The sequence below is a fragment of the Lagopus muta genome, chromosome 4 (assembly GCF_023343835.1).
Source record: "Lagopus muta isolate bLagMut1 chromosome 4, bLagMut1 primary, whole genome shotgun sequence".
Taxonomy (NCBI): Eukaryota; Metazoa; Chordata; class Aves; order Galliformes; family Phasianidae; genus Lagopus; species Lagopus muta.
Window position 1 is genome coordinate 46,672,588 of NC_064436.1, and position 19,414 is coordinate 46,692,001.

Here is a 19,414-nt window from a genome sequence, read left to right on the forward strand (position 1 = left end):
GAGAATGCTATTGAAAGGAAAAAGTGCCCCACATACAAACCCCTCTGTCAGCTGCTATTGCTAGAATAAACTGCGTGCTCTGCATGAACTTCAGGAAAGCTCCAGATAAACCAACTGCAGCAACCCATATCAAATATCCCATTTCTGCTGAGTTTTTCTTTAAAAAAAAAACAAACAACTCTTGCTCTGCTGATTTTGTATTGGAGGGAGAAAGGTTCAGACACTGGAGATTTAATAGTATTTAAGAGATCACTGTATTTATTTAGAAAAGTGGTTGAAATCTTCAGAACGCTATGGAGCGGAAGTATTGTGTTTGCTATATTATATCCTGTTGGCATATAGTTGCAGTTTTCCCTTGTTTAAAAAAGAAAGCATATATTCTTCCTTATGTGTTAAGAAAGTATAATGGTGGTAGTCAAAGGGAGCTTTTAAATTCAGTTAGATACAGTGCAAAATAAAGTGTAAATATAAACTTAAAGAGGAAAAGGCCATTCTAAATAAAAAAGGTACCCTAAGCTAAAGTATATAGAGCCACACTGCTTTAAATAAGAGTTGTTTGAACTCTGACACTCCTAGTGCCTGTGCTACTGTCGTGAGAAAAGATTGACATTTTTGCCTGTGTTCTGGGGAGAAAATGGAGGGAAATTTAATGAAACATAATTTTGGATTATAAACCGCCAGGCTGCAATAAGAAGAAAATAGATTGTTAAGGCATAGAATTCCATTGTTTTAATGGCTTAACATTGGAATATTAATTATTGAGGTATTAAGGTATAGAAACAAATTATATCATTGACTTTGTATTGATAAATCTTATTAGGCTAATCCAGAAACTATGGACCAATCAAGAAGTAAAAAAGGAGATGGTCGAAGTACTAAATTATTTATAACTGGAAAATGCTTCAGTACAGTTACAGAATTGGATTTTTTTTATGACTCTTTAATTATTTACATCACCCTTTAGACTTGGTGCCATAAATTAGTATAGTTAAAAGCAAACAGTATGTGTAAGGACAAATTTTCCTCATTTCAGAGTAAATACTGAATAAATAATACTTTAAAACATACTGGAAAACAACAAGCATATAGCTGAAAACAAAAATCCTCACTCTTTCACCTTTTCTCATTCTTCTCCTAAGAATGAAGAATTTGATAACCTAAAGAGGAGGAAGAGTACATTTTTTCAGATTTATGTAGCTTCAGTGGCGTTCACTGTTCAGTAGGCATTTGGGTGATGCCCTCAGCAATGTTCTTTAACTTTTGGTTAGCCCTGAAGTGGTCAGGCAGTTGGACTGGATGATCTTTGAAGGTGGTTCCAACTGAGCTACTCTTATGTGTATATAGAAGTAGGCTGCTCTGAGAGTTTAAATAAAAAGAAGACAATACATAAACAAACCACACAGCCTTTTGAGCTTCTGAAATATTTTACTGTTGTTAAAAGCAGCAGTATTTATAGCTTTCTTGCTTCAACAATCCGTTCAAGTTCCAGAAGTAGTTAATTGCTCAAATTGATTCTAGGAAAAGGTGTCATAAATGACTCCTCTGGTTCTGCCCATTGGGCACAGCTGCCATGTGCGTAGGGTATTTTCATTACTTGTGAAACATCCGTTGTAGCCTATTGCTACAGAACACAGTGCTGGTCCAGAAAGATGTGATGTGTTAGTGCCTTGAACACTGGGAAGTCAACTAACTAATTAATGGGTATTACATTGCATCACAATGTGTAAAGCAGTGTAAGTAGCTCTATGAATTGTAATTTTCTTCCTTGTTCATCATCCCAATGTTTTTAGTGCTGAGCTAGAACTTGGAGGAATTCCTGATCTGAGGACTTGTTTGTGAAGTGTTGGTGCATTTGGGTTACTGTTCAATATCAGTTTAGCTGGTCTTAACGCAGAGCTGGTGTTAGGCTTAGGAAATAGAGCATCTGACATCTCAGTGGAAACCTGTCTCTTTTCTCTCTTTGACATCTTGTTTGTGCCAGCTGTCAGCGGGGCATAGCAGTTGGGCCAAACATCACCAGATTTGTACTGTTCTTTCAGCTACAAATGGGGTCTTGTCCTGGAAAAAAGGCAGGCTGGTAACTGAGGCTTCATTTTTATGACAGCAAAGAAGAAAAAGGAGGAAGCTAGCCCAGTGGTACTGAGATCTGGCTGAGAAGCTCAAAGTTTTTTGGATAGCTGTTTGGGATAAAAGAACTCGTGACAGACTGAATAGGGATATTAAGGTAGGCTCTTGTGTTGTTCTGCTTGCAGGGACGTTCTTACCTTTTGAACTCTCATCAGAAAAAAAAAAAAGAAAAAAAAAGGTAAGAAAAGAAATTTGCTGCCAGAAGTGCATGGGTAAGAGGAAAAAAAAGATAAAGACTTCAAGGTCTTTCTTCTTTTTTCTCTTCTTAAATAACTGTAAATTAAACAGACAAAAACAACCAGAAAGCGTGCTTGATGCTGTAAGTATTCCTTTGCAGGACAGAAAACAAACCATATCCTAAACTAAAAAAAAAAAAACTAAAAAAAAATTACATTAGGTAAAACAGTATAGGTGAGACCAGCTTTCATAAATATGGTGTAAGGTAACTGAAAGGAAAGTGTTTGTACTCTTAGAAGTTTCTATAACATATACCAATGTAGTACTGTTCAAAGGATTATTTGGACATATGTATGTAAGTACAAGACTTTTGCCTTGAAGGCGGGGTACTGCAACTGAAAAGCTGAAGTGTTCACCTTGAAAAGAGCAAGGGCAGCAAGATGGCAAGCTGTCTTATCCAATAGGGTAGAGGATAGCAGGACTGCTAAGGAGGGTGCAGGCGTATTTTTGGTAGCAACCCTTGTAGGAGTTCGCTATCTGAAATGTGGGGTAGGGTGTGAAATAGACAACTGAGCATAAAAACTTTTCGAAGCATATTGAACTAAGGATGAATCTCATTGGTACCGGATCTCACTGTAGTTGAATGCTGTCTTCCTCTAGTAAATTATGCTGGGCTTGGGTAGAGATTATGCACTTTTCCAGAATCAAACATGCATGCACTACTTATTCTGAAGACCCAAAGGGAATCACAGAATCACAGAATTGTAGGGGTTGGAAAGGACCTCCAGAGATCATCGGGTCCAACCCCCCTGCCAAAGCAGGTTCCCTACACCAGGTAGAAGGAAGAAGTACTGCTTCCTTAGTTGATTTTAATGTAGGTACTGTTTTACTAGGTTTTTATTGCACTTTTTTAGTTCTTTGTCAAGGTTTATTATCTCTTCTTTACTTCTTTTAAGACCATTTACATTACTGGTGCCAAGAGTAATTTGAGTAATTTGGTTTTATATTTACAGTTTTAAGGTTATTAAGACTGCCAACAAACGACAATCAATATTGTATAGCTTTAGCTCTTTCAGAGCTAGAGGCCCAAGAAAGGTGCTGAAGAGCATACCAGTCTCTCATTTCTGCTGGATAGGATTTTCTCTGTTTCAGTCCTCAGGCATCCAATAGGCTGTCATCATCCGCTTGACTCTTGCCATTTAGATATTTGTAAGCACTGATAAGATTCCCCCCAGCCTTCTCCAGGCTGAACTGCTCCAGTTCTCTTAGCCTTTTCTCATGTGGGAGAAGCTCCAGACTCCTCACTGTCTTTGTGGCCCTCCAGTGGACTCTCTGAAAGTTCCCTGTCTTCCTTGAGTGGGGGAGCCCAGAACTGGACACAGCACTCCAGGTGTGGCCCCAGCAGGGCAGAGTAGAAGGGGAGGATCACCGTCTTCGACCTGCTGGTCATGCTCTTTTTAATGCACCCCAAGATACCATTGGCTGTCTTGGCCACAGGGGCACATTAGTGGCTTATGGACCCACATTACAGACCTGTTGGCATAAGAGAGCATAATAAGGTGTTGCAAGTTCTCATATGCATCCATAGTTAGAAATAAGTCTTTTTTTCCCTTTTGTTTCTCTAACCTATGCTTCTTATCATATGCAGCTGCTCTAGCAGGTTCTTGGTAACAGATTTCTAGAGGTTAAACGTTGTTCCTCTCTCTCTGTTATTTCTGTGATGTAGCAGTGTGGAAACCACATTGCTGAGCAGACTGCTTCCTGCAGGAAAAACTAATGTCTGTTGTGGGTCTAGGGAGCTTCCAGTCAGCCCTGTAGCGAAGTAGATTTTTATGGTGTGACAAAAAGCATCTTGGTATTTTCTGGTGATATCAATATAGGACTGTGCAAACTTAAATCCCATGTCGGGGAGGAAAAGATGAATGATGAGCTTTGGACATGGAGCTCCAGCTTCTAGGGCACTGACTTGCAGCATAACCGAAGGGTGACCAAGGCTTGTTCCATTTCATGGCTTGAGTTGGTCCTGTTCCAGATGTCAGCACTGGAGCAGTGTTTGTGGCACTGTGGTCAGTCTCCAGGCCCTAATCCCTGCTGAAATCCGTAGTCACTGCAGCACAATGTGCTGGCAGCTGCCAAGCACAACTTGTTTTCCTTCCTCTTTGCTTGTGGTCCCCCTCAAGCAGAGTTGTTCTCATCTTATTAATGAAATCTATATCTTACCACTTAAGAAGGATTAAAGAAGTAGTGCTTTTTCTTAGAGGGCATGCAGATTTTCCCTGTGTCTCAAATACTGATGAGGCTGCTGTTCAAATGCTTCACCAGAAAAGACAATGTTTCCAGCACTGAGTAGGAATATTTGGGCAACATGTTAAAACATTTTTGGTAACACTGTAGCAGAACAAGGATGAAACAATCATTGCCTCATTTTTAGGTATGCTAGTATGTTTATATTTCGCAATTTAGGAGATGGGAGCATTTCCTGGTGATCTGTGCTACTTCTGGTCAGTAACCTGTGTGATGTTTTTTCCCTCCATATAGCGGTAGTCAAGATATTTATGAGTTATACAATTACATTTGTGATGTCCTCTGCTAAGGAATTCCACTCTCTGTTTCTAAAGAGGACAGCATGTTGGAGAATTTGTAAAGCAGAATCTTAGGTGATTTTTTTTAGAGAGGATTTCTTCTTTTTATGTTTGTAGAAAATTGTAGTCTTCTAAAATATCACTCAAATATTGTTGCTGCCATTAATGGCCATTGGTATCAGTGCATACGGCTCGTATGGCTGAATGCTGAGTAACTTTTCAAGCCTCAAAACCTCATGGTATGCAAATGATTGCAGTTCTGAATGTAGCTGGGATTCACTTGTCCTGCCTCTTTACAGGGTGCTTTTGTTGAGCTTTGGATTTGGATATCAACACGTTTATTCCTGTCAATCATATGAATGACTACAGAATAGATGTTACCTGTCTCTTATTATTTTTTCTGATAGAGTGGATGTTTTCTGCTTTGTTGTTGTTATTGTTGTTTTTTCCCCTGAGTCTTCCTACAAAAATGGGAATAATGCTATTAATTTCTGTCAGAAAGCAATGTAGGAAATAGCATCACAACATTGTATAAACCATGTCACAAATGTAAGTATGGGAACTTGTAAGAGGGGAAGGTGATGTTTAAAATAAAAACCAAGTTTTTTCTTTTGCCTTTTACTTTCAGTACAGTACAGCTAAAATCTTTTAAACAACCAGTTTAACCATACATTTTGAAGTTCTGTGGACAAGCATATGATAGCCTATTTTTGTTTCAGATGTCACTAGCCTCCCCAGTATCTGACAAAGAGGCTGTTAACTCTGAAAGCTTGGTGTGTTTACAGTGGCTAAGAATAACTCTGTACCACACTTGGTATTGTCTTCTTACAGAGGTCCAGTTCTAGCACTGGGTGCGGTTTGCATGCCATGTGAGAATTTACAGCTTGTCTTGTGCTGTGCCCTTGCATTATTACTTTCTCTGAAGACTCAAAGCCCTGAAGCTGGTTGTCTGTTTTCTAAGAAGTTGCAAAACTGCAGATTCTTACTGGCTCAGTTTACTTTCATTTGTAATAAGTGTAGAGAAATTTCTTCAGAAGATCCAGGAGGAAGGAGAAGTGTCTCATGCTTACTGATGTAAGAAGATCTTTAAGTAGGGCTTTGTTAGAACTCAGTGCTGCATCATGCTCTTACACCAAGACTGCAGAAGTGCAGAGGAATGTCAAAACACAGTTGCTAATCATAGAAACAAATTAAGTTTGTATTAGCATCCCGAAGTGCAGTGCTCAGTCATCTAGATATTTCCTAATTTTCACATTCAACAAATTTTTTTCCCACAAAACCAAACCTAGAAAACATTCTGGAGCCTCACCAGCTTTGAAGTTGACTTTGCTGTTGTCCTGTGGAGTTCAGTGAATGAAAGGGAGTACATTTGAGAAACAGAAACACAAATACTAGAGCTAATTTGGAAACACTGACTTTACAAAAAATCGTGTGAGATCTGCACACATCATTGCAAGGAAGTGTAAGCTGTAGTTTAAAAAGAGCTGCCTTACGGATGTGCTAACCCTGCTTGTGTCAGAAACCAAAACTCAGCAAGTGTGCAATTTTCAGAAAAGCTGAAGTTTTCTGCCCTGCTGAACTTTATTTAGGGTGTTATGTTGTTTTTCCTTCTCTTCTTTTTTTGTTTTCCCCCTTCTTTTTTTTTTTCTCTTTGGATAGTTAGTTAGATAGTTAGTTTTAGCTGGTTACCTAGCTGCGCAAAATGTTGTATTTTTTGCTTTTTCCTTCTCAGTGAACTTAGGAGAATATGCTGTTGTGTTGGTTTCTTTCTCCTTAAACTTAGCAGGTTGAGTTAGTCTTCAGTGGCTTACTTCTCTTTCCAGCTTGTGAGCTCACCTGGAGGACTGCAAGGCAAAACTGACAGAAGCAAAACGGAGATGAATTGTTCTTTCCCGAAACTGATACTAGATGTATGAGTCTTGCCCTAACCCTGGTTTGTGTATGCTGGAGCATGTTCTACTGCTCAAATATGTTGACTTGTGTTTTTATTTTTTTAAGCCTGGAGTGTGTATCTTGCACTTCAATTTTCAAATTGTATCACAATATCAGAAATGCTGTTATAATGTTTCTGGTTGCTTCACTAGGCAGTTACTATAAAAAAAGGGAAAATGTTCTTTAAATGAACAAGGCCAACATAATGCGTCTTCAAGCTTTGTAGAAATAGTTTTCATCTTATATATAACATACTTACATGGAGCAGTTGAAAAGAAGATCATTCCGTTTCTTTATAGATTAAAAAGAAATTGTATAATACCTGATATGAAGTTATTGGCTACTTTACAACTGATGCTCCAGAGTCTTTTTCCCAAATCACTTTTTACAACAAAGCTGCTAATATTCATTACTTCTAGCATTAACTCAGGAAAGGTATCAGGTTGACATTAATGAGATTAATTGAGGATAATGAGGAAAAGTCTTTTCCTCTTTCTACAAGAAGCTGCAGTTGCTCTTTTCTCACAAGCAGGGAACAAGGAGGAGGAGGAAGAGGAATATAAAACCAATTATCTTGGCCAGGAAAATCCTTGCAAGAGCTGCTGGCTTCTGCTGCTGCCCTGAAATCAGACCAAACACAATTTGTCAAGCATTTTGTCACTGTTTTGTCTCAGTACAATGGATCAATAGGATTTTTTTAGTATCCGCTTGTAGATTGGGTTCATAGAGTGTGGTTTGTTTGTTTTTTTTATTTAATATCTTTAATCCTGCAGAAGGAGGATGGGGAATTCTGGTTTTCCAGAGAGAAGTGAATGAATCACAAAAACTGAAAAAGGGCATATTTTTTCTCTTCACCTTTTAGCGCAGGCAAGTTTATGGTAACATTGACTTTGTTGCTTGTGGCTTTTCTTTAACTTTTTTTTTTTGTAGTATATATATTTGTATGTCAAAAGGAAACAAAACTTCATCAAGGATATGTGTGTGGGGATGATTGTTAGAAATAAGCTGTCTGTGCAGCCATATATATCAGTGTGTTTGTATTCCATCAGTGCTCATCCACCACTTCCTTTTTTAGGTACTACTACTTAAAGCTTTACATGTAGAGTTTAGTTTGTACTTTCCCTCCTCCTCATGTAGTGAGCATACAATAAACATAAAGTAGATATTTAGAATAAATTCAGTCTTGTCATTGCTATGGAAATGTGTGTTTTCTTAACTTATAGAACATATGGAAAATGTGTATGGAAATCTGGAATTTTCTTTCCTTCTCTTTTTCCTGTTCTGTCCTGACTAGTTTATCTTCCCACTGCTGCCTTCGCCTCCTGTATGCTTTTTAATTTAACATCATTTATCCAAGCACTGATGGCATATTTTTGGGTTTTTTTTTGGCCAATGTCAGATCTGACTTAGCTCAGAATTTAGAGGGAGCTTCTCCAGTGATCACAGCATCAATATGTTTCCAGCCTGATACAGCCTTCAGTGTGAAAACCTGCAAAGGAAGAACCAGATTTCTCTGTTAGCAGCAAGTGTTTCATTCTCTGCACCCCTCCAGGCTGTACGTACTTACTGTAGTGAGTGGAAAAGGTGTGGGTGAGAAAGGCAGTGTGTGTAAGTTCACCTGCAAACTTCCCTCTCTCTTGAGATGTTAGAAGCTGACCCTCCTTCTGTGATGCTCAAACAGAACTAGAAGAAACCAAACCAACACTGAGAAGCTTACATTTACTCTGTAGGAATCTGCTTCTGGAAACTTTGTTTGAAAGAGGAAAGAGTCTGCAAGTGGCAAAATGCTGGAGAGCACTGATAGAAGCTGTAGGATTATGCATGCATGTTAGGTTCAAGTGGGTACTTAATTTTTGGATTCTTATTGGTGGTTTGGTCAAATGCTGCAACCATAACAATGAACTGTGGGATAATATCAAAATATTCAGCTTTTACATCATTGAGAATGTTCTTTTAGCTTGTGTTTGTAGAGAAGAATTTGATGGTGTGATTAATTGGAATCAATGCCAGATAGCTTGCTGCCTGAGCTGACCTCCTCCTTAATTGTGTTCTTGACTACAAGAGTTAGAACGAAGGGAATAAGGACATGTCTGCAGGGCTTTCACAGGCTATGGCCTCTGCTGTTAAGTGTATTCGTAGTGCTGTCTAAAAGCCCTAAAGCCACAACTGGTATGGCAATGAACCTGTGCTAATAGTTCCCTTTGAAAGTTAGGGAGTACAGCTAGCTCAGAGCTCTTGGGAGCTCAGTTTACGTTTTCCTGAGGGCAGGAGGATTAGAAGAACCAAGGTAACAAGCCAAAGTTACACCATTCTGTCCCTGCTTTCCTTATTTAAAGGAAAATTGTAATCATTACTGCTGTTGCAGTAATGATTTTAAATAAGACATAAACATGAGATACAGCTCTTTTAAATGCCTTAAAACTTCTGCAGTTTAATCATGTGGGAATAGAATCACTGCTTTGCATTGTTACTGGAAGTGACTTACACTGTAGAAGCCCAGTATTCAGATACAGGAACAAGTATATATAAAAAATAAAGTAGCTTTTTTTAAATTTATTCTTACTTTGTTACTGTTTTGAGAGAATACAAAATTTGTAACTAAGTAGAACTTGGTCAGTTATACGTGCCCAGTTCTTACAGTTTAATATTTTGAAGGAAACTGAGATATTCGGATATGTTCTTGTTCTTCATTGCCAGTGCAACTTGCATTGCTGCCACTGTGCTACCTCCATAGGTGATGGTCTTGTTCTAGACGAGGGGCAGATGAAAGAGACAAGACAAACTATCCTATGCTTTATATATTTTTTAAGCTGATCTTACATGAAAACAACTTTCTTAACAAAGCTTGTTAAATGTATTGGTGGTTTTGAAGTGTAAGATGAAATAATTTTGATGCCTTGATGTGAAGTTTTCTGTGAAATTCGAAATACTTTTTCTTTAATGGAAGTGGTTTATCTGAAGAGGGCTTCTGTTCTGGCAGTTCTTCTAGAAAAGAGATTATATAAACTGCAGTTTTAGTACTCTGACACTTTAATGGTCAGAATTTCCTGATGTCATGCTGTAATCAAGAATGACTGGGCAAGACTTGAGACAACTTAGTTTAAATCAATTTCCTTTTCCTCTGGACAAATCTTTGTGCTTTGTCATGTTGTTTTCATGGTTTGGTCTTTTGGCACCCTATGCTATTCAGCTTACCCACAAATATCTTCTTTTTTTTTCCTGTCCAAACTGGCTTGCATACATGGCCTGCCATAGAAGGCTCTGTGAAATGATTGGCATAGTGACTTGTAATTCTTTGTGCGTGTGCTTGTAGCAATCTCCGCAAGTATTTCCTGTCTAGGCTCTAGCTCTTGTGATTTTAAAAAGTGTAAATATGGTAAAATTGGTTTGATGGACATTCTAGTGATATTTTTCTGGGTTTGTTAGATTTTCAGTTTCTTCCTTCCAGAGATAGCTACTTGTATCATAGGCCTCACATTCTCCCGTGCCATCTCTGCTGATTAGAACTGTGTAGTGTGGGAGGTCAGCTGAGTTGCAGCGGGGGTCTTTGAGACTGCAACTTGTAGCAGCCTTTGCAGCAGTCTGATGTTCTGGGTGGGTGGACTTCGAAAGCCTGGCAACAGCTGTTGCTCCACCCCTTACTGGCTGCCCTAGAGGTCCAGGAACTGTCCTCGTGGCAGAGCTCACCTCTTTTTTCAGCCAGGATATTTCTTAAGAAAATTATTTGTTTTCTACCTTCCATAGGTAGAAAATACCTGCACATCTGATTCTGGGTGCTTGTAAGCAATGCACATGAGCCTTCTTTCTGTTGAATCACAATCCCATTTTTACTGTATGAGGTTAATGTGCTACTTTGCTACTAACTTTAAAGAATTGTGGTGCTGTTTTTTTTACCTGAGGGAAAGCTTTCCTTGGGGCTAAACACTCAAATTTGTCTTTTGCAATTGTGCTGCGTTCCACAAATGAGAGAGGTTTAGAAAGAAGGTTAAGCCGGGTTGCTGCTTCTCATCTCTGTGCAATGGTAAGGGGAACGACTAGCACAGTGCTTGTAAAGAAGTGGCAAAATCAGCAGCATTTACTTGGGGAAGATAGTAATCCAGTTTCTCTCTTCTCATGTATCTAAATTTAAGGAAAAGAAGTACTTAAAAATAATTTTTCCAATTTGATCTTTGTGATTTATTTTGTCTTCCCATCCTCTGGAGTTTTGGAAAAGAACCATTCTGCTTTGGGACTTCTCAAAATAAGTTGGGTAAGAGAATATTTGCTGGTTAGAATTTGCTCAGCCTTTAAAGAAAGTAGGGAAGAAGAATTTCTTGTTTTCCTCATCATACTTCCCCAAAGGCAGTCTGTAAATCAGTACAGAAAGGGCAGAAAGCTGCTATGGGGCAGAGAATATAGCAACAGCTCTCCAGAAGATGTTAGTGAGAATGAGTTTAGAAGGGAGAGAGAGCTTCCGTGATCTGTGTGTGTGTGACCCGCAGGAGGCTGACCTTATGCATCTCAGACCATGGTCACAGATGTGGGAAGGGTAGGAGAATTTTTCTTAATTTAAACTTATTTTTATAAAGAAAAGCAGCACCTTGGAATTTGAAGTAATATTTTGATTTCTGTTCTCCTCTCTCCCTTTTTGGAGACTGTTTCATTAGGTTTCTAAACAACATTATGCCAAGTGAAAATCTAAAAATTACAGTTTCTAAATTAAATTGTCAAGTCTTAACAGTAGTGGAGAAAAATATTACTTTGGAACAGCAAAGCTGCCTAATTGTGAAGAACTTCAAACATGAGGATCATCAGTAGCAACTTGCTCGTGCTAAGGGGTTGCAATCTGTCGCAGATAGCAGAAAGTCAAATATTGCCTTACAAAGACTTTATGCCTTAGAATTTCTGCTGTGTCTGTGTTGGCTTGTAGTAATATTTCTGGTTCAGTTTACTAGCAGAGGAGTCTTGTTTTTGGGGAAAGTTAAGATAAAATTTCTTGTAGGTGTTTTCAGAGGCTGCAGGCAGAAAGCAAGGTTTGTGTGAGTACCTGTAGATACAACATTGGCAGCTATTCTTTCAGCTGATTCAAATTTCTGTAGAAAAATGGCTTACATGGTGGAACTTGAGAAGATTGCTGTGAGGTTTTTATTTTGTGTTCTTTGAGTCCGCTTGAAAACTCAGCTGTCATAGTACCAGTTTCCACTATACACTCAAAGAGCTTTCCCTATATATTCCCTCTCAGGACATCCTTTTTTTTTTTTTTTTTGTCACATGCTTAGTTAGCAACTGCTAGAAATAAATGCATCTTCCACTGATTGATGTAAAATAGATGTATGTTTCTTTTTTCCTGATATCTGGTAGCTGATAGCTGGGATATCTGAAGCTCCTAAGATAAATTGTCAGTAGGGAAATATTTTTTACTGCAGAGGTAAAAGTGCAAGTCCTGATTTGGAAGTGGAGGGGAAGTTATCAATATATGTATAACTTCCTGTCGCTGAAAGATTTGGCTTGGCTTTACAGGGATTACACTGGCTGTATGGCTCAACTAACCAAGTTCCCTTGAGAACTGGAAGTGATTAAAATTAGTATATATGTCTATTTTACAAGTCTGGAATTTCTTCTCTTTCCTTTTGCTGCAATCTGTTATCACAAGTAACGTTTTGCAGGTAAATGAGTATTGATGAAATAAATGGAGCCAACTGGATAAATGCAGCATGATGCCTGGTGGGTCACTATAGGTATCTCAGTGCCACTTTCCCTCTGCCTGGAAGGCAGCCGATGCCGCTACACTGTGCTGCACAGTATTTCTCATCCTTGTCAGATGCAGAGGCTTTCTGCTGCAGTGCCCGACTGGAGCTGTGTGGTGCTGCTGAACCGAGGAGCCGCCCAGCACCGCTGATGTGTGCAGATGTTCTGGCTGTACATGAGGTCAGCCGGGGCTCAGTGCAGCTGGAGCTAATGGGCCAAGATATCCAGCTTAGGAGCAGGCTCCATGCAGTAGCAGTAGTGGTGCACGTTTGGACAAAACCAAAGAAGTACCTGTGGCTGTTTCTGCAGCGTTGCACGCTGTGTAACCCAGGTAAACCAGCTGGGTATCAGCTGTGTGCTCCCCTTGCTGCTCTGAAAGCAAATCTATGTGACGGAAGTGAATATATCGCTGACAGAGATCATTTAATGTATACTCCAGACTTTTTAATTCATTTTTGTGTCCCCCCATAACTCAATTTTTTTTGCCTTTTATTTACTGAGTTCTGAAAAAGCACCTCCTTTGAGGGTGTACTGTATTTCTTTTGTCAGCAAGTTTTGATTGGTTTTAGAATGGCTCTTTATACTTGATCTGTAGACCAGAGGCTGACGTTTGGAAAGTGCATCTTTTTATTAGAGAACTGTGTGCTAAACTTAGTTGTCTTCAGAAAAATGTTCGGCCATTTCTTTTATTGAAATAATGAAGCATGTTCATGGAAGATTTTTTTATTTTTTTTGCTGCTATGAGTAAGGACACTTAGGAAATGGAAACTTGATGGTATAAAAGAATTGGAGGATTGAAAAAAAAATGAGAAGGTTTTTTAATACTTTGCTGTAGAGAGCAGACTGCTGTTTTGACATGGGAGACTTGATTTTTTGACTCTGCTCATGAAGTGTTGGGGTGACTATTGGGCAGATTGGATTGTCTCTTGAGCATCAGTGTCCTTATTAGAAAATAAGTAGTTTCTCTGGTTAAGTGAATAAAGAGTTGTTGCTATGAAGCACTCTTAATATTTGTTACAGATATTTTTCCATGTATATTAATTTCACTTCTGTGAGGTAGAGTGAGATAGTCTACATGTTTATCAGAGCAGGAGACAAAGAGTTCAATCAAAATACTATGAAGTAAAAACACAGATAATATTTTCAATCTTTTGAAATTTTCATATTGTCAGTTAGGCTTTCAAACCCTCTTCTGCAAGTATCACAGGAAGCCTAAAGTAGGTGTGATACTGTCTGTGCTGTGAAAATAATAATAAAATGATGAATCATGAAATGTAAGCTGTATAAAATGGTTTACTATTGTATATTTATTTGGTTTACTTAGCAATGAGCTAAATGTAGCAACTAAGTTCGTAATCCGTTTGATGAGAATGATGGAGGCCTTCTCAAAAGTGTGTTGAGTATTCTTATTTTATAATTGCATACTGTATTTAAAATAAATAAAAATAACTTTATACATACTTGCAGCCATCGTAAAAGAGGACAGGTGCTTGGTAGAAGTTCTGCTTCAGTCCATCCAAACATTCCAGCTTTCTCAGCAGCAATAATAACTCAAGAAGAGCAAATTTCAGGTAGATGATGTGTCTCCTGGTACCATTTGAAGCAAATAAGAAGGATCATCACTTAACTTAAGTGGAAAGTGGTACCAAAAAAGTATATAAAGCCTAAAAACTGTTGTATATTAGCTGTGAAATCAGTTGTGCTCCCACACTGCCACAGGTTGGTGTGCATCAGTTACCTTGGGTACCTGCTTGGTATGTGCGAGTCCTGAATAACCTCATTGGTGTATAAGGGACCCCGTTTATATCTTCAGCCACTTGATGTGTTTGGACTATACAAAGAGAAGCAGGATGATAAAAATACCATGCTTTAATATCAACTTCAGTATTAAGTAAACTTTCATAGGTCTGGATGCTTGTGTTTACCATGAAGAAATTTTGTTACTAATTTAACACCCATCAGTGTGCGTTGCCTTTTGACCTAGGAGTGCGTTGTCTGTCTAATTATCCTTTGTATTGTTTCAGTGTTCCTTGAAACTATCCAAACAATTTGGCGTGTCCCTAGCAACCAAACAATACTGTTTAACAGATATTTCCTACAGCTCTTCAGGGGCACTTGCTTCCAAATTTCCCACGTAGCACTAGCTCACATTGGAACAAACAAACAGGATATTGTTTCAAGTGAATAGCACCCAGTGTTTCAAGCAGTTTATGAAAGTAGTTTTTTGTTATCGGACTGTTGCTAGTGGTATGGTATGGTTTTTGGTTCCAGATTTTGTCTGAAGTGCTGCAGACTGTTCCTTAATTTTAAGCTTCAAAACAATGTTCAAAACTTACATTTTGTCAGGCAGCAGAGAATGCTTTGGTGGCAGGGAGGAGGAGAAAGAAAATATTTAATCCTACCCTGTAATGAGATTTCTCCATTAAATATGCTGTTTAAAATCCACACAGATCCTTTTTAGAATGTTATCAATTGTGAGTTCATGAATCCCACTGAACATAATTATGCCAGATAATTGTGTAGTTAAGAAATCTGTTAATAGATTTTGGCTTTCCTTTACAGAACTACTGTATATATATATAACCTTTTATTAAACAGAGATCAACCCCCTCCCTGTTTTCCCTCCTTTGTATTTTTTTTTCCTGTTTATGTTCAGCTTACTTACTGGTTTTACATAGCAGTTGAAACCACAACCATTGTCAAATACAGAGCAAGAGTTATTAAGAGTCTTCAGCAAGTTCACAGGTTAAAGTAAATCCTAGTCTTTTATCCAGCTATTTGAGTATGCTGGTCCCTCAAGGAATCTACTGTATTTCTAGCTTTCTCATGACACTGTTTGTAATTGCATTTTTGACTTTTTGGTGGGGAGTGGGGATTCATTACCAACTGAAAGCTTTGTGCATGTTAGCAATACTCCAGGTATTTGTGGCTTTGCTCATCTGACATCTGGTTTTAGATCAACCATAAATAGTCTTGGGACCTCATCCTGAGTGTGAGATGGTTTGTATCTTTGAAAATTAATGTGTGTTAAGATCAGTGAGATAAGACCTTAGAGACTGGGACACACTGGGAAGAGTTCAGTGGAGGGCTATCAAGATGATGCAGGGCTTGCAGCAGCTGCTCCTATGGGAAGAGGCTGAAAGCTGGGCCTGCTCAGCATGGGGAAGAGGAGTTCAGGGGAATCTCATTGATGTCCATAGATACCTAAAGGGAGAGTGCAAAGAGGGGTAGAGCCAGGCTCTTTTTAGTGGTGCTTAGTGCCAGAACAAGAGGCAATGAGCACAAACTGCCCAAAAGCTGAGTGGTCTTCTCCTTGGAGATCTCCAAATGCCCCATGTGCATGGGTCTGGGCATCTGCTCTGGGTGTCCCTGCTTGAACATAGTTTGAGTCAGATGGACCTGGAGGAGATTCTGTGGCCTCTTATTGAAAATTAGTCGACTTTTGTTTGGTTCAGAGTAAGTAAAGTACTGTGAGGATGATCAGATCTCAGCCTTTTCCAGATTCTTTAGTGGCAGGGCTTTTTAGGGTCATCTTTTAAAAGCTGGATACAGAAGTGTATTTTGTAAATACACTTTTAAGACTTGCCTACACAAAACAAAGAATGTTATGGGTTAAGAAGTATGTTACTCTCACTCAGTTTCCATGCAGAGGCACAAAGTTCCAGCTCTTGTTGAGGAACGTGGGCTGGACAGCAGTGATGGTGATTGCTGCCAAGCTCTGCCCGGTTGTTTGGGCATCGTGGCATGCTCCAGTACGCAAGGCTGGAAGGAGCCAAAGCAAATGCTTCAGTAACTTCTTTCTGAGCAGATGCAGCTAGCAATGCTCAAGGGATGATTTACAATTCTCCCATTTCTTTTAGCTTCCATATGTGATTTAAAACAATGAAGTCAATTAAGTTACTGTTGAGTAGAACAAAGCCTTAGCTTTCTATAAACACTCATATTTAGGATGGAAAGAATTGCTTACCTAGAAATATGTAATATCTGTTGGATGCTTTAGCTTTTAGGCACCTTAGTACCTGAAACTTTTGGTTTACTTGTCTTTACAAATCTGCAACTCTTTCCAATTTAGGCACTTTTTAAAAGAAATTTTGTTGTTTATGTTTGATAAAAATGAGAGTTGTTCCAAATCTCTGTGTATTGCAATGTTTTTCTGTTTTGTAAAGCTCAGAAGCTTGGTGTTTCTGCTTGTTACCTGCTGAAGCTAGGAAGGATACGTTCCTTCTTTTCTCCTTTTCTGTTCTCATGTCTTTGCACTTTTACTCTTGACCCATAACATATCTGCTTCATTTCCTTTGCTGCCTTTGGTAGCATTGGGGTCTAAGAAAAGCAGGAACATGCATGTTGGAGGAAGCACAGAGTGCTTGTAGGGAAAGAAAAAGGGCTTTTTTGTTGAGAGGGTTTAAAATCCTGTGCTAATGGGTAAGTGGGATAAGAAAAGAGTTTTCCTTTCAAGTTAGGTGTTTTGGATTGTTGTCTTCCTTTGTTGCAGGCACTTTGGTGTCTGGTCTCTTTCCAAAAACCTTGGTGTACTTTGCTGTAGTGACTTTCCACCCTGCTGATCTGGAGCCTGGCGGCACTTCCTAGCTCTCGTTGCCTGCACTGTGTGGCACATACATTTCAGTGCCTTTTGTCAGCAAGACCAAAAAGTTAGATTGAAGTCTCACAGGATGTTCTGAAGCACATTATGACATGTGGCAGGTGTGCTTGTGTGCTGGGTATTCTGGCACATCACCTGCTGTGCCCCCTGATTACTGGCAACAAGGCTGTGTGATTTTGGCATTTCCTTGCTGTCTGTAAGAGGACATATGGCAGTTTATAGATGGCAAAATTTACGTATTGCTCAAACTGCACGGCTTATCATTTCTTAACAAAAATGGTTTGAGCAGCAAATCTGTGCTAGAAATACTTGGAGGAAAAACACAGATCATACATACTAACAAGCTTAAGCAGAGGAACTTTCCTTTTTCATGAGAGATTGAGGTAATTGGGACCATTTGTGCATTTCCCTTTGTGCTGAGTTGTCAGCTTTAGTAATGCATTTGATACGGGGATACTTTCTGTGGAAGTTGAGGAAATCTGCATTTTGTCCAACGTAATTTTCTAAAGTTACAGAAAAAATTCTGAGCGGCTTACAGGCAAACTTAGGAAGGCTGTAAGCAAAGGACTCTTATGACTTGGTTTCCGTGATAACCAGTATTTTCACAGACGAGATGAAGAATGAAAAAATGTTGAGTGAAAGTTGTGGATAACATTTAGCACATAGGAATTGCATTCGCACAAATTAAAAACAAATGACAATTTTGGAAATTAAGAAGAATTGGTAAAGTGCATCTCAACACCTTTTTAATCACAGAAAGCCTACAGAGCTTTACCTGGGCAAATCACAATAAGTAACAAAGTAAAACAGACTGATATTAGACTCCTTGTACAACTATCATAGGAAAAGAAAATCCTAGTATGAATAGGAAACACAGAACCATAGGTGTTGAGAGGGACCTCTGGAACTCATCTTGTCCAGCCCCTTTGCCAAAGCAGGTTCCTTCCCTTCAGTAGGTCACACTGGAAATTCTCAGTATCATAAGAAGTCTTAGTATGTATTTCTATTATTTAAAAAATAATAGCCAATAAGTATTTTGATTTTGTGTGTGCAATATGAGAATTATTATTGTTTCCCCTAATTGTCGTGGCTGTATTAAGCAGTTTGAACAGTGAGTTGTAATACCTGATTTTTGATACTGCAAGTCGTGTCAGACAGTAGCTGTAGTAATAGCAAGGAAATGCTTTCAAGTGCTTAGAGGGGAAAAGTGAAATTTAAAGTGGATAAATATTATGCAATTTTAGCCTAGGACAATTTCAGTAGATGAGTGAAAGCTCTGTTAGAGAGAGAATAATATATTGATCAGTTATTTAATGTGGCTGGCAGGGAACAAATCTTCAAGATTTTTTGTTAGAGGGATGACCTGGTTTCAGCTGAAATAGAGTTAATTATTTTCCTAGTACAACTCTCTGTTTAGGATTTAGGATGAGAATAATGTTGATAGCACACCGATGTTTTAGTGGTTGCTGAGCAGTGCTTACACAGAGCTAAGGCTGTTTCAGCTTCTTGTGCTGCTCTGCCAGCAAGGAGCTGGGGGGGGGCACAAAGGGCTGGGAGGGGACAGCAGTGGGACAGCTGACCCAGACTGGCCAAAGGCATGTCCTGTCCCAACTGGCGTCATGCTGAGAAAAAACTGGCTGGGGGGAGGAAGCTGCTGCTGCTCAGTGCCTGGCTGAGCATCGGACAGCGGGGAGCTGGTGAGCAATTGCATTGTGCGTCGTTTGTTCTGTATGTTCTATTGTTGCTGTTGATATTATTATTATTATTACAGCTTCCATTCCTTTCCTGTCTTGATCCCAATCCATAAGTTTTACCTTTTTTCCATTTCTCTCTGCTGTCCCATTTTGGTGGGGGTGGGTGTGAGCAACTACTCTGTGGTGCTTAGCCACTGGCTGGGTTAAACCACAACAAAAGTGGAGAAAAATAGTGAGTGTGACATCTCTGGAAGGAACTTGCATTCTTTTTGGGAAAATCAAGTTGCAAACAGAAGTTGCAGAGAGGCATTTCTTGTAGACCAAGTAGAACCTTGAACTTGGATGGTTCATAAACATCACCTCTAGAAGATGCATCTCACAATGCAGGGAGGTGGTCCTAAAAATTGAACTTTTGATTTTTAGCCATACTTGAACTGAAGACGTTGTGTATTAAAGTCTGTGTATTTTATCATGGTCATCAACCAGTTATGTTCAGAATGAGGCTGTTCACACACCTTGAGGCAATTTTGAGTTTTATTGGTAATAGAGTTTATGCTGTACTCCCTTATCTAACC

At 39.0% G+C, this 19,414-nt stretch overlaps 1 protein-coding gene across 12 annotated transcripts in view; it reads left to right on the top strand.

Annotated features, from left to right (window-relative positions):
* The window catches only part of FRYL (FRY like transcription coactivator), a 155,817-nt gene that overhangs the window by 47,148 nt on the left and 89,255 nt on the right, over window positions 1-19,414 (top strand). The window contains exon 1 of one of the 12 annotated variants that reach the window (XM_048943380.1): window positions 18,820-18,842. The exons of 10 other annotated variants lie outside the window; for them this stretch is intronic. The gene's annotated coding sequence lies outside the window, so the exon portion shown is untranslated. Of the gene's footprint in view, window positions 1-18,819; window positions 18,858-19,414 lie in introns of those variants that run through there. One more of the 12 variants, XM_048943379.1, reaches the window with a different exon arrangement.